Consider the following 15,801-nt stretch of genomic DNA (forward strand, 5'->3'; position numbering starts at 1 on the left):
CCTTGTAGGAATGTTAGGGTGAAATGAGAAAATATAAAGTGCCTGAGAACTTTTAGGTATTTAAAGTGAGCAACTTGAATTTTACCCATGTATAGCAATGATTGTCAACTGGGTTGGAGGAGATGACATGTTCTCCTATAGAAGCCTAACAGAATTTCTTTTATTGTTTTGGTGAGGAAGACCGGCCATGAGCTAACATCCTTTGCCAACCTTCCTCTCTTTTTTTTGCTTGAGGAAAATTGGCCCTGAGCTAACTTCTGTGCCCATCTTCCTCTATTTTGTATGTGGAATGCTGCCACAGCATGGCTTGATGAGTGGTGTGTGCGTCTGTGCCCGGGATCCGAACCTGCAAACCTGGGGCCACTGCAGCAGAGCATGCAAATCACTATACCACTAGTCATCAGAATTTCTGAGTGAGGCCTTTTTAAAACCATATATGATCTCCCCCAAATGGACATTCTTTTCTCATCTTTTTCTTTCCTCCCCCTCTCAACTCTTGAACTATGGCTATGTCAAACAACTTTTCCTGATGAAAGACTTTTATGTTGGGATAGAGTGGAAGAAAGCTTGAGAACTTTTGATAAAAGTAGTAGTTTCCAACTTCCCTGTATCAGATCACTTGGGGATCTTTATCTAAGCAGATTCCCTGGCTGAACTACCTAACAGAAGTTCTCAAACTCTAGTATGCATGCACAAGAAGTGCAACTTCCTTTGGATTGCTGATAGTGAAAGGGAGAAGGGAGGGGGAGAGAGGAGAGAGATGAGTTTTGTGTTTAAGAATGAAGAATCCAGTTGACTTTCTGTAAATTTTTAAGGGTCGCATTCTGCTTTACTATGTCTCCTTGTAACTAACTACTCGCATTTATGCATTGTGAAAGATTGGATCTGTGAAGAAAACATCACAGGGACTCACGCCCTGTTAAGGGAAATGCTCCTGACTAATAATGCCAAAAACCACTCTCCTAAACAACTCCAAGAAGGTATAGTAGATTGGTACTCCTTTTACCCCTTTAGTAGTGCAAAGAGATGTTAGGCTCATTGAAATCTTAAAATCATGCAGAATTTCCCTGGGGATATACTAACGTTTTCGTGAATATAATTTTAATATTTCTCTTTGAGTTTAAGGAGTTTTAACCATTTATTTCTGATATGCTTGTATCTGTTACCTCATAGGTCCTACGTTATATCACTGAACAGGTTGTGTGAAAGGTCGATAGAAAGAAGTCAGCAATAAGTGCCACGGAATAGAGCAACGGACTTGCGGTTACTGGATAGTGTTCTAGATCACCACTGTCAAATAGAAATAAGACGCAAGACACACATATAATTTTAACATATAATTTGAAACTTTCTATAGCCACATTCAAGTAAAAAGAAAGGCAAAATTAATTTTAATAATTATTTTATTTAACCCAATATATCTAATATATTATTTCATCAGGTGCTCGATATAAACAACGATTAATGAGATATTTTACTGTTGTTCCATACTAACTCTTAGGAATCCAGTGTATATTTTATACTTACTGCACATCTCATTTTGGACTAGCTACATTTCAAGTGCTCAACAGCCAGATGTGGTTAGTGTCTGTTCTATTGAAGAGCACAGGATTGATATTATTGAATAACAGCGATCTGCTGAGTGCTTATAACCTATAAAGGGTCAACAAATTCCAATCTTTCAAATGAATGTGACTACCAAAGGCAATATTTGGGTATATTTTCATATTTCAATCCATTTTTAAAATCTTTCTGAATCACCAAGGAAATGAACCTTGTCTTTGGGTCACTAATGTGATTTCTTAAATGAGATAGGTTTTGTTCTTTGTGAAATAACTACACCTAAATGAATTTTTCTTAAAGTCCTTATTTTAAGTATGGCCAAAACTATGGCTAGGATTGAAAGTTTTACATTTAGAGCAACATTATTTTCTTGATTTGTTTGGCCTGTAGTCTGAGAGAGCAATGTTACTTCTTATTTGGTAAGCTGTATAGAATTTAGATTATGACTGCTAAGTTTCCCCTTTAGCATTTTCAGCTGTCCCAGTAAGACATATGGAAACGATACAGATTCTAGAACGCTTGACTCTACTCTCTGCCAGTGAACTTATACCATATGCAGAAGTATTAACATCCAATATGAACCAGCTATTGAATTCAGGGGTTCTGTGGAGAATGCTTCAAACAGTCAATAAACTATGCATGGTTCTTAATACCGTGATGCCTAGAAGGTAATTTCAGTGTATTGTTACACGTAATAGATAAGTGTATAGCAGTGATTATATACAATAACCTAAACTTAATGGTTGAAAAAAATTGTTGAGTGTTTAACAATATAAATCCCCTCTGAAGACTACTAATTAAAGAGTCATTATAACTTTCAGAAAAAGCATAAATTTGATCTTAAGAAACAGAGAGAAACTATAAAGTATTTCCTACTTGAGAAACTTTAAAAGTGAGTTCTCCTGTATAGGCATCTGTCATTTGTGGCTAATTGTGACTTAGATCACTGTTGTGTCTTGCATCATTGTGGTGGCTCCAAATTTTGCTGCACATTAAAATCACCTGGAGAGCTGTTAAAACTCTTGATCCCCAATTGTAACCCATGCCAATTAAATCAGAATGTCTGCGGTTGGGAGTCAGGCATTAGTATTTTTTTTTAAGATTCCCCAGTTGATTCCATTATGCAGCAATGTTTAGAGAACACTTGATTAATTATTTCTTCTTTAGTCAAATGGGTCTCTGCTGGTCCATAGATTGCATCAGAAACACCCGGTCAGCTCTGAAAAACAGGATACTGGGCTGGCCTTCCCTGAGATATCAGATGCTTAATGTTCAATCAAGTAATTTCGATGTGAAAAATAAAAGCATACACTTAAAAAATACTGTAAGAATTTTCATATTTTTAAAAAAGGCAGTTTTGTAGTCTTCTAAGAATAAATACAGCGGTCCTGTGTTCTTTTGTTTTATTTTAAACTGAGGCTTTGGAATATTTTATGTGAGTAGGAAACCTCTAGGAGTTCAGAAAAGGTTGAAATAAATGGTTTCTAACTCAATGCAGCACACATTCTTGGATCAGTTTTCAAAGGCTGGTCAAAACCTGCTGTGTTTAAATAACAACATGCTGGTTTTCATCACATTTGTTGATGATGTAAACAAAATGTGTAACTATATTAGTAAATGTTAATATTCATGTATTTTTTATTTTATTTTTAATTTTTTGTTTATTGCAGTAACATTGGTTTAGAACATTGTAAAAATTTCAGGTGTACATCATTGTACTTCTATTTCCGCATAGAATACATCATGTTCACCACCAAAATACTAATTACAACCCATCACCACACACATGTACCGAATTATCCCTTTCACCCTCCTCCCTCGCCCCTTCCCCCCTGGTAACGACCAATCCAATCTCTGTCTCTATGTGTTTGTTTATTGTTGTTATTATCTACTACTTAATGAAGGAAATCATGTATTTTAAGTTAAGGTTACAACATTTGTCATAATGTGATCTTTTTATTCAAGTGAAAACAGAAGTGTGCAGCTATTTTGAATATTGGTTTATAAACATTCATATTCTTTATCAAATGAACTTGTAGTTTTTTGTGTTTTCTTTCACTACTGTTCACCTGAAAGGAACAGTACAAGGGACTGGAATCCAGGACTGTCTGACTCCAGAGCCTACGTGTATCCACTTCTGTTAACGCCACACACGTCAAATGGCCATACAAGGCTAGAGTCGGTTGAGAGCCTTAGGAATTGAGCAGAGGAAAATCGTAGTAGTTTCCCTGGAGCAGTTACATAAACGATTTGATATTTAAAAAATTGTAAAAGCAGAATAAAAATTTGAAGATATTTTTAAGTATTGATAAATTATCCTTCATTCCACTGTTTTAACAGTAAGTTACACTTTTTATACTTTCCCTCCATCTTTGCTTATGCACATATATTTTCACATAGTGGAATTCATAATACCCAGTAGGGAGTCTGCTTTCTTTCATTTAACTTTATATGAAATTTTTTTTGCAAGTTGTTTACTTTTGATAATTATTTTATTGGCTTCATAATGATCAAACTGATATATCATAACCGTATAGGGTGCTATTACTAGACCGGGAGGTTGATGACTTTTTTCAGGATTACAATAGGCAATGTTCTCAATTTAGGTATTTTTACTTTTTCTTTCTTTTGGATTACTCTTTTAGGGTAAATTTTTGAGCCTGAGATTACTAAATTAAAAGGTAGAATTTATTTTTAGCACTGTACATTTTGCAATTGGGGAAGATGCAGTAAAACTGAAAGGGAAGCAAACAAATCCACTCTCCTCCCGCTGCTCCCCCTGCAGCAAACCTCTCCCCACACTAGTTGCTCCAACTTGAGAAAATGTCTCACGTTTTACTTTTTTGAGACACTAGTATCGGAGCCAAGCTTAGGCTATTCAGAAATTGACAAAATCACAATTTGGAGAGATCACGATTAACTCCCTACCTTCGAGGAAGCTGAAGTGCTCTTCGTGGCAAAGAAGAACAACCCGGTTTTAGGAGGGACAGAAGGCGGATGAGCCTTGATGGAGCAGAAGTGACCGGGGCGGGAGCGCTCTAGAGCGTTGCTCTGGTTGAACTCGGTACATGGGGAAGCCTGGAACATCCTGAGGTTCTGCGGCCAGTCGTCAACCAGCCTTGTCGCCTGGCCGGGCTCAGGCGTCTGGCAGTTCCCGCCTCCGTCTGTGCCACACCCAGGCCTCCGTGAAGGTCGGAAACGTGAGCTGAGCGGCGCTGACGGGCGCTCTGGGAAGAACCCGGCAAGGCTTCAAAGGGTTTGCTTTCGCTTGGTCTACAGACCTGAAGAATGAGACTGCGAGTTTCCAAGGGAACGGATGCACGGGTTAAGTCGCCGGTTTCAAAATCTCAAAACGGAGAAGACTTTTCCTTTAAACCCTGCGGTCTGCGAGCATCCTTCGCTCTTCCAGCTTTCGCCTCCGGGCCACGAAATACTTTGCGCGGGTTTTTATTGCGGAGGCTTCCCTCGGGGGGCCAGGGTTCCCGCCCCCTAACCTCACGCCGGGATTGGTTGCTTGGTTTCTGCTCTGGCGGGTGATTGGGTGCTGGGAGTTGAGGGGGCGGGAGGCGGGAATTCGTCCGGGAGCGCACGGGCGCGCGGCCTGGAGAGAGCGGAGGAGGGAGCGGGTGAGGCGCCGGAGTCCGCGCTCGGCCCGGGAGTGGCAGCCCGGTGAGGAGGCGAGAGGTTTGGGGCCTCTCCTCTCTGCCAGGCTCCGCCGTGTGTGCTCGCGGATACCATTTCCTTTTCTCCCGGGACTCGGAGCCCAGGCAGCGCTGCCTCGGTTTTCCTCAGAACAGGCCAGCCTGTCTCTCGTGGGGCGGCGCGCAGCCTGCCCGAAGGGAGCCTTCTGCTCTCGCCTGGCCGCCGTGCGGGCCGTCGGGGTGACCGCGTCCCGGGCCTCGGGGGTCTGAGCACGCGGAGGCCGCAGGGAGCCTGTCCCGACCCCCGGTGAGAGGGCCCGGGCCCCCTCGGTCCCCGCTGACTCGTGGCGGCGGGGGCGACTGCGGGAGGCGGATCGAGGCTCGTCCTTTATCCCCTGGGGGATGGCGGCGACTGCGGGCAGGATGGATTTCTAGGCTGTATCTGAGGAGCTAGCCGGCGTTGCGTTATTGGCTGCGGTGAAGGGGTTAGAGGCCACCAAATCTCTTCTCGAGTTGCACAGAGAGAATCACAGAATATTAGAACTGGGAAATACCTCAGAATAGTGGTTCTTAGCTTGTTTTGGAACACACAGGCTAGGGGTCAGGGTATAATTGCCTTCATAAGCTGTTGAATTGCTCTTTTAACCATCCCTCCATCCCCAGGTCGAATTTGCCGGTTTTTTTTCACTATTGCAAGGAAGTCCTCAGTTAATAACGGTGCATATCAGTCTCCCCTCTGTTTTCAGTTATTTTATTAGGATATAGTTCTGGGAATGAGAAATCCATGGACTTTCTCTTCAGAGAAACGCAGTCATGTACCAAGACTTCTGCACGCAATGGCAAGAGATCACAGTCTCAGACTTGCGTCTCTGGATCCTAGTTTAAGCATAGGTGGTTTAGAAGAGGTGGGGATTAAAGTAGATCACCTCCTCTGTGTCAAGTACTGGAGTTTAGGCACGTTCTATCCATTACCTTACTTAATTCTTAACTCAATGCCTGGCTAATTTTCGTCAAAACTCTATCAGGTGGATAATCTCATCTCCATTGCACAGATGAAGAAACAGACTGAGGTTCAGTGATTCACACAGTGGGACTCACACTTAGGCTTGCTTTACTCCAAAGCCCATCTTCTTTTCATTATACCCTTCTGACCTTTAAATCAGAATTATCAAGCACCTACTGTGTGCCAAGGCATTTTCTCCCTTACAACAGTTTTTCAATTAGGGATTATTACAGATAAGGATCTTAGTCTAGAGAAGTGAAGACATGATCAAGGAAACACATCTGAGTTGTGGGAACCTGATCTAGAACTCGTACTTCTACCTCCTGGTCCACAGCTTTGGCAGAGTAGGGATACAGATCCGGATTTGTCAGATTCCGAGACATGTTCTCAACCAGTGTGATGGTTAAGACTAGGAAATTCTTTTACTTGCATTTGTTTTGTTGATACATTTAGGAATCCCCTTTTTATTTCTAGACTTCTGTCCTAGTCTAGTTGGGTATCTGGTTTTCTTTGAATGGCATTGTTTCAGCCTTGATTTTCGTTTCTGCTGCAGTTAGGAATCTAAGTAAACAAGAAAGCGTGACTCTTCAATATGGTCTGAATGTACAGTTGGTGGGGTGAAGATGAACTTTCCTTGTAAAGCTTGTCCATCGTAGCTTGCTATAATGAATTCTGCAAGTATCTTTCAGCAGTTAAGTCTTCATTAAGATAAAGATGCTGATAATTAATAACGTATACTGAATCTGTGACTACATTCATTTTCTCAGATAGTAAATGGATTGAAAATATTTGCTGGGTTCATGGAAGAACATGTCACCTTTCGAAAAATAATCCTGATCACTATAAACTGTATATGGTTAGGAGGCAAAGGAGAATATTCTGAAAACTATTCTCAGCTCATTTGGCACTTCTATTTACTTTACGGAATTACTACCTTCTACAAAGTATTTACTGTCTTTTACACAGAATACTATATTTCTCACCATATTTTTTGAGATGTTTCAATCATATAGAAAATTAATAGACAAATGAGTAAGCAAACTTTCCAGAGTTGTTCAATCTTAATATTTTGCCATATTTACTTTATACCTTGTTTGCAAGTAACATTGCTATTATGCTGAATTTATTCTTTTTCTTTCCTAGACGTGTTGTTATACTTTTGTTACATATGTATGTATCCGTAAACAATATAGAGCATTACTTTACCTGTTTTTAAACTTTGTGCAATGATATGATACTGTACCTATATTTGTTCAGAAGTGTTTTTAGTTGCTTAACATTATTTTTAAGAAGTAGCCTTATTGATTGTTAATCTATTTTAATTGCTGTGTAGTATTCCATTGTATGAATATACCAGAATTTTTTATCCATTTTCCTTTCGACAGACATTTAAGTTGTTTACATTCTTTTGCAATTCTAAACAATGTTGCTCTGAACTTTCTTATGCATGTTTCCTTATGTTCCTGTGGGAAAGGTTTTGGATATATACATAGGACTGGACTTCCTAGTGTTGGATATCTTCAACTTTGCTAGAAATTGTTAATTTCTGTCCAAAGTGGTTGTAGTGATTTACACTCCCCCTAACAGAATCCTCCATTAAATTTTCATCCAAGATATTAGTGTACTCTAGTTTTACAGAAATGACGGTGCTTGCATCATTAAGGCACAAATAGCTTTGTTCATTTCTTTTATGCCCATATGTTTTTAAGTCCAACATAATTTTAGGGAGAAAGATAAAGGAATAAGGTCTAGATTGAACTAAATACTAATTCTCCCTTCTGCTATTGCTATGTTCCCTCAAGTACAACCTTACTTGTTGTGTTTGTACTTGTGATGGAGACAGACCTTAATGAAGTAAATTGTTTACTGATTTTTTTTTTATTGTTTTTGTGTCAATAGATTGTCCGAGGATTAAAAAGTAAGCAGCATTGTTTGTTGGAGAGCCCTACAGAAAGTGGGAACAGCTTAGTCTTACTTTGTGCTGCTTTAGCGTGGCAACAGTCTCTTCTTCGTGGTGAGTATTTGGTTGATATATTCAGCTTGATTATTGGGACTTGAAAAAAATATAATAAAGTACTTTTCATCCAGAATGATTCATTTAAAGAAATAGCAGTAACTAAGAATATACTTTTGGTCTTTCTTTTAATCCTCCCTGCTTGATATTTTAATGTCTCAATATAAACGAATACTCAAGTGGTTGTGCCTTTATTACATTATTAATCTTTGACTATTATCTTTTTGTAAATTATGCAAATTGATGATAATTTCTCTGTAAATGTCTCTGACATCATAAGTGTTTCTCTCCTGTCCTAATTTCATGCTACAGATAGGGTGACCAACTTGTCCAGATTTGCCAGGTACTTTCCCAGGTTTAGCACTGAAAATCTTACAGCCTGGGAAACCTCCCAATCCAGGGCAAATTCGAGTGGTTGCTCACTGTAGCTGCAGAGGATGATTAATGTTTTTTGAATTAGAAATATTATAAATAGAGGTTCTTTCACTTTTAGGGAAGCCAGCGGATGAAAGCTTAAGCAAAAAAGCTGAAGTACCATTGTCACGTCGTTGTACGTGCCATTCAAAGAATTTTACAAACGATGGCGAGGACCGAGGAACTTCACGTCATTTCAACAGTCCAAGTATACCACCTTCTGAAAGAAATGGCACTTCATCAACTTGTCAAGGTAGGTTATATTTTTGCCTGGGTCTGTTGTATCTGTAATAGGAACCTTCATTACTGTTGTTATGAGACCTAATTTGATAAATTGGATGAGCATAATTAATTAGATACCTCCGTCTAATTTCTCTAGAATTATTTTTAGATAACACAAGAGTGGTCAGAAATCCTTGGACTACTTTATTCTTGGCTTGGCTTTTAATTGATTTGGACATTTTGCTAGCTTAAATCATTTTTTGAAGCAGGCAAGGCAAAATAAATGATATTCAGAAATTGCTGTTATTTGTAGGCAGGATTGTTAATTATAGGTTAGAATTTTAGAAAACATTGATTTGTATTGTAAGACAAAATCTAGTTAGCCTCATTCATTCTTGATAAGTTTGCATGAACTTCTGAAGCCAGTATCCTGCATGAGGATGAGATATGTTTTAGGTATGATCCTTGAGTAGTTCTAATTAGGTTTATTTAAGAGAAATATATTAAGAATAACATAAGACTATTCATTTTTAAAAAATATTTCTCTGGCTTTGACTATATGGAAAAGATTGATCGTTATTTGCCTAAGCCAGAAACCTAGGAGACATCCTGTACACGTTGCTCTACCTTATCTCTCCGTGCAAATCTCTATCTCCATTGACAACTCCCTGGTCCAAACTACCATCTCTTGTTTAGAGCATGCAATAACTTCTTTTCCTGCTTTCACTCATGCCATTCTTTAACTAATCACTGACAGGGAGAAAAGAGGTGGCCATGACTGACTTAAGTCTCAACATTATCTACTTCCTAAAATCAAGAATGGAGTCATCTTCCTCTAAAGCACATGACTATGTGTGGAGGAGGGTGGTTGCTGGAACCCAAGTGTGATTCTGTTAGGAGTGAGGAAGAGGAGATGGAATAGTTACTGGAGAGGTGACCAATAGTGTTGTCTACACTGTTTTGACCCTTAGCCCTTTTGACTTTCTTTCCATTCCTTCAAAGGGTCATGCTTTCTTCTTCCTCAGAGCCTTTGCTTGTGTTAGTGTCTCTTCTGAGGAAAGTTACATCTTCAACTTGTTATCCTCCTCTTCCATTAGGTGTCGCTTAAATGTCGCTTCCTTGAGGGAGCCATACTCACCTTTCCGTTAGATCAGATTTGGTTTCCCTGTTATTTTGTGTCATCTCACTGTGTTTGTCTCCTTCACAGCAATTGTCTGTGAAGTTTTTATTATCCATGTGTCTGTGTGCATCTTTTAATAATCTCTGCTTCCCCTAGCAGACTGTGTTCTCCATGAGGTCAGGAACCATGTCAGTTTGCTTACCATTGTAACCCTGGAACCTAGCAGAGTGCTTGGCATATAGTAGGTGCTAGGTAAATATTTGTTGTGTGAATGAATGGAGTTGATTTTGAGCTAATTATAAGAACTCTGGTTTACAATATTTATATACAACCTGTATTATTTTTAGAAAAGATTTATTGAAATATACTTCAGAAAACAAACTGCATTTATTTAAATGGTATGCTTTGATAAGTTATGACCTCCACCATAAGGTGTACCTCCATGAAACTTTAAGTCAGTGTCAAGATAGTGAACATATCCATTACCTTCAAAAGTTTTCTCATGCACCTTTGTTATCCCTCCTTCCCACCCCTCTGTGACTTACTCTCCCCAAACAACCACTGATTTGCTTTCTATCACTATAGATTAGTTTGCATTTTCGAGAGTTTATATAAATGGAATCAGACATTTGTACACTGATTTTGTCTAGCTTCTGTCACTTAACATAATTCTTTTGAAATTCACCCATGTTGTGTGTATCAACAGTTTGTTCCTGTTGCGGAGTAATGTTCTGTTCTGTGGATATACTACAAATTGTTTATCCAGTCACGTGTTGATGTATATGTGAGTTGTTTCTAGTTTTGGGCTATTATGAATAAAGCTGCTATGAACATTTGTATGTAAGTCTTTGTTATGGACATGTGCTTTCCTTTTTATGGGCAAATACCTAAGAGTGGAGTGAGTGGATCACTTATGTTTAACTCTTTAAGAAACTTCCAAACTGTTTCCCAAAGTGTTTATACATTATACCATTTTACATTCCCACCAGCAGTGTCCAAGAGTTCCCATTTCTGTACACCTTTGTTTACACTTGGTATGGTCAGTCTTGTCAGCCATTCTAATAGGCATGTAGTGTGGTATCTCATTGTGGTTTTAATCAGCATTCCCTGATAACTTATGATGTTGAGCATCTTTTCGTGTGCTTATTAGCCATCTGTATATCTTCTCTGATAAAATGTCTGTTCGAATCTTTTGCCTGTTTTTTTTTCTTATTGTTAAGTTTTGAGAGTTCTTTGTATATTTTGAATACAAGTGTTTTTCTATCAAATATAGTTTTAGGTTTTACCGTTAGGTCTAAAATCCATTTCGAGTTATTTTTGGTATATTGTGTGAGGTATGGATCCAAGTTCATTTATTTTGCCTATGGATATCTCATTGTTCAGCACCATTTATTGAAACGGCTATCCTTTATCCACTGCATTGCCTTTGTGCCTTGGTAAAAAATCAGTTGTCAATATATACACAACTTGCATTTTAACATCATCTTGGGTTAGGGCTGTTTAGAATAGTCTCTTGAAGCATCAGATGCGGTAAATCAGGGTTGTATTCTTTATATTTTTAAGCGAATTCTTTAATAAGATATAAGCTAAATACAGAAAAGCATACAAATCCTAAGTGTATAGCTTGATGAATTTTCAAAAAGTAAACACACTCGTGTATCTACCACCTAGATAAAAATAGGACATTCCCAACACCCTACAGCCCCTTCTCATGCTCTTTTCTAGTCACTGTCCTTTCTCTGCACAGGTATTTGCTCTCCTCCTTTCTGTCATCATTGATGAGTTTTGCCTCTTTATAGAAATGGAGTGATATCTGTACTCTTGAGTCTGCGTACTTTTGCTTAACATTGTATTTTGGGGATTCATTTGTGTTGTTGCATATAGTAGTAGTTCTTGTTGTGGTATATTATTTCCTTCTATGAACATATCACAGTTTATTAATCCGTTCTGCAGTTATTAGACATTTGGATGGTTTCTCCTTTAGGCTTTTAATGCTTTTATGAACATTCTTGTTCATTCTTTTGCAAATAGGTAAGTATTTTCTGTTGGCTATATCCCTAGGAATGGCATTGCTGGGCATAGTGTATGGATATGTTCAGCTATAGTAGAGACTGCCAACATTTTCCAAAGTGGTTGAACCAGTTTATGCAACCCCTTCACTACATCCAGTAGTATATGGGAATTACGTTGTTCAGCATTCTTGTTAACACTTGATATGTCCAGTCTTCTACAATTTTAGCCATTCTGGTGCATGGATGGTGTACTCATGAGTTTGAATTGGTATTTCTCTGGTGACTAATGAGGTTGAGAATCTTTATATATGTTTATTGGTCATTTGAATATTCCTTTTAGTGAATTGTCTATTCAGATTGCCCATATTTCTATTGGGTTGTTTCTTACTGATTTCTATGAGTTTTTTTTTTAATACCTTCTGGCTATGTCTTGTTTTTTTATAACTTTGTATTTTAAAGACTTAACCCCTCCAATAAGCTTCCTGCAAATGTCCCTGCTATAGAGAACAGGAAGATAAGCCTTTTGGTATATGCAAATAATGTGATTTTTTTTTTTAATGAATTGGGGTAAATCTCATTTGGCACAGGGCAGTTTGGTTTTTCTAAAACTAAATTATTGTTTTTGGTAGACGTTCCCTGGCCTTTAATGGGCCCATGCAAATTTGCCCCTTGATTTATTTGGGTCAGGGTTTCTCAAAAGTGGCACTATTAAAATTTGAATGGGATAATTCTTTGTTGTGGCAGCTGTCTTGTGCACTGTGGGATGCTTAGCAGCATCTCCCAGGCCTCAACCCACTAGAGGCCAGTAGTACCTACCCCCCTCTTTGTGACAACCAAAAATGTTTCCAGACGTTGCTGAATGTCCCTGCGGTGGGAGGTGGGGGTGTTAAAATTGCCCCGGTCGAGAACCACTGATCTAGATTTGTTTTGTGGGTATTTTACCAGTTTGCCAGGAAATTACAGAGCTCAAAATTACGTGTGTTTTCTAAAATACATATGGAAATACAAAGGACTAAGAATAGCCAAGATATTTTTTAAGCAGCAGGTCAAGGTGAGAAGACTTGATCTATGAGATATCCTGATGTATTATATATAAAGCTATAGTAACTAAAGCACTTTGGTATTAGCACAGTGTTAGACCAGTGGAAAACAGTAGAGAACCCAAATCCAATTCCACGTGTATCCAGAAACTTGATTTCTTTTAATAGAAGTGCTCTTACAGAGCAGAGGGCAAAGGAGGGGCGTTTCTTCAAGTGGTCCTGGGACTATTAGATATCAGTATGGAAAAAATTCAAATTGGAACCCTACTTTACTCCGTACACAAAAATCCATTCCAAGTAGATTAAAGACCTAGGCATGAAAGGCAAAACTATTAAGATGTTAGAATATAGTGGTTTTCAAACGATGTTCTTAAGAGTCTTAGAAAAAACATGGCTTGTAGTGGGAATGGGACAGTGGATCAGGGAAGTTCTAGGTCTTGCGTGCTCTTTTGGAAATGTTAAACGCTATTTCTTAAAAAACTTTAGTCCTCCTCAGAAAAGGCTTGAAAACCCGTGCTGTGTGGCATAGATAGCCTTCTGTGTTTGTGCAGATTCAAACTTGTTTTTTTTTTTTTTGGAAAATAGTATTGGACTTGCTTATAGGGCTTTCTCCCCTAGTAGTCTGTAAATCCTTCAAGGCCAGGGACTGGGTTTTTTTCATTGTTTTTCCATGGGGTCTGGAATTGTATGGACTCAATAAAATAAATGCTTGTTAAATGAATTCAAGCACTGGGAGTGGAGGGAATGTATAGAGAAGAGCAGAGAGGAAGGAAGGTACTTTGAAGAACACTCTCATTTACAGAAAGGGAGAAACCAATGTATTGGAATAGTTAAGAACCGTGTTACAGACATTAAGGAAAAAGCAAATGCATTTATTCTGTTGCAAGAATACAGAGTGTTATGTTTGGCTGTATATCTAGAGGTTATGCTTATGTATTTTAGAATCAGACAGCAGGAGTCAGTCATATCTAGGCTCTGCCTCTTACTAGCTAAACAATATTGGGCATGAACTTGACTTCTTTAAAACCTAGTATTCACACTTATGAAATGGGAATAATATTATTCGGTGACTTAAGAGGTCATTGATGACCTTGAGATAGAGCTTTCCGGATTGTGGAATTAAAAGCTAGATTATAGGAGCTTGATTCTACTATATTGTTAAGCCTAAAGAACATTGAGAAGCTCACTACGAAACAAACATTGAGACACTGTAAAGAACGATTTTTATAGAAATGAAATACATTTTCTTGAGAGAATCTTACAGTTATATTTTTTAAGCCACGTTATTGGGAGTGGTCTACAAAAGCACAAAGCTACAATTGGACTTTCCTGTTGAAAGTACATTTCTCAAAATGTTTGCTATATCTTTGTTAAGGTAAACTGAGTGGTAAAGTGCTTTTAAACATGTTGAGCATTTCATGTTTTAAAGTATGTTATGAAATTTTTAGAAATAAAGCATACATCTTGATTCCAATTTTTTTCTGGAAAAATTTCCTGGAGCAACCCCTGATGGCCCAGCGGTTAAAGATTGGCACCCTCCGCTTCGGCATCCCAGGTTCAGTTCCCAGGCATGAACCACACCACTCGTCTCTCATTGACTATGCTGTGGCGGTGGCTCATGTAGAAGAACTAGAAGGATTTACACGTAGAATATAGAACTATGTACTGGGGCTTTGGGAAGGGAGAAAGAAGAGAGGCAGATTGGCAACAGATGTTAGCTCAGGGCAAATCTTTCCAAGCAGGGAAAAAAAAAGAAAAATAAAAATTGCCTAAGTGTAAGTTATTTATACTCATTTTTTATGACTTCTTATATAAGACTCTCCTGAAAAAAACTATACTGGCTGCAAAGCTATCTGCCGATAAACAGGTATCCATATGGAGAGATGAAAATGGTGATTTTCAAGTAGAGAAGAATTCAACCCTTATAAACTACACAGCAGGTAAACAGAATTTGTTGGCAGTGAAATATTCCCGTTAGTTCTAGTAGAACAAGGTAGCCAAGCATCAATCAAGATTTCAGTGGTGCTTGTAGAGAGTAGTTGGGTCATGTCACAGACGTAAATTGTAAATTATTGTAACTTCATTGTATATAGTTACTCATTACAAAGGAGTTTATTATTATACTAGATTATTGAGGCTAACATCATTAAAATGAAACTGCATGGTGCTTTCTTATATAAGAGGAATTTGACAGTAAACTATTTACTTAAGGCATATACTGATAGTATAGCTACTTTGTACTTTTAATTCTTGTGTTGTTTTGATCTAATAATGGCATTTTGGGGGGTCAAAATACCTTTTTTTAGAAACCTTGATACAACCATATGCTGTCTTCAAAATCTTACTTCAAATAAAGCAATAGAGGCAAGTTGGAAGTAAAAGCATGGAATAGATAAACAAAATAATAAGGGAATTATGGTGCCAGTTATCAATGGATTGCCCCTGTGTAACAACATCAGAGTATTTGCCTCTATTGTCTGTTCTGCAATAATGGAGCTGCACACAGTAGACATTTCTCTTTTGCACCTGGCAGGGGTTAAGCTTTGTCAGAGAAGGTTTAGGACAAAGGGCCTTCCTTCCTAATTCCAGGGTGCTTCCATTCTTTTCTTTTTCTTTCTCCTGCAGTACAACCAGCAGTGTCACAATTCAGGGGTGTCTACAGGGACTCAACCACATTGGGTGATCCACAGTGGATTCAGTGGATCCCCTTGGATGGCTTAATAAGGAGAATGAGTGGCACCCCTGCAAGTGGAATCCCAGTGAATCCAGTTG

General features: G+C 38.4%; 1 long non-coding RNA gene across 2 annotated transcripts in view; it reads left to right on the forward strand.

Annotated features, from left to right (window-relative positions):
* The window catches only part of LOC131401900 (uncharacterized), a 77,357-nt gene that overhangs the window by 57,097 nt on the left and 4,459 nt on the right, over nt 1-15,801 (forward strand). Inside the window, exons 1-3 of one of the 2 annotated variants that reach the window (XR_009218100.1) lie at nt 5,167-5,232; nt 8,107-8,221; nt 8,715-8,888. This is a non-coding gene — a long non-coding RNA (uncharacterized LOC131401900). Of the gene's footprint in view, nt 1-5,166; nt 5,233-8,106; nt 8,222-8,714; nt 8,889-15,801 lie in introns of those variants that run through there. The other variant, XR_009218101.1, reaches the window with a different exon arrangement.

The sequence above is a fragment of the Diceros bicornis genome (assembly GCF_020826845.1).
Source record: "Diceros bicornis minor isolate mBicDic1 chromosome 21 unlocalized genomic scaffold, mDicBic1.mat.cur SUPER_21_unloc_1, whole genome shotgun sequence".
Taxonomy (NCBI): domain Eukaryota; kingdom Metazoa; phylum Chordata; class Mammalia; order Perissodactyla; family Rhinocerotidae; genus Diceros; species Diceros bicornis.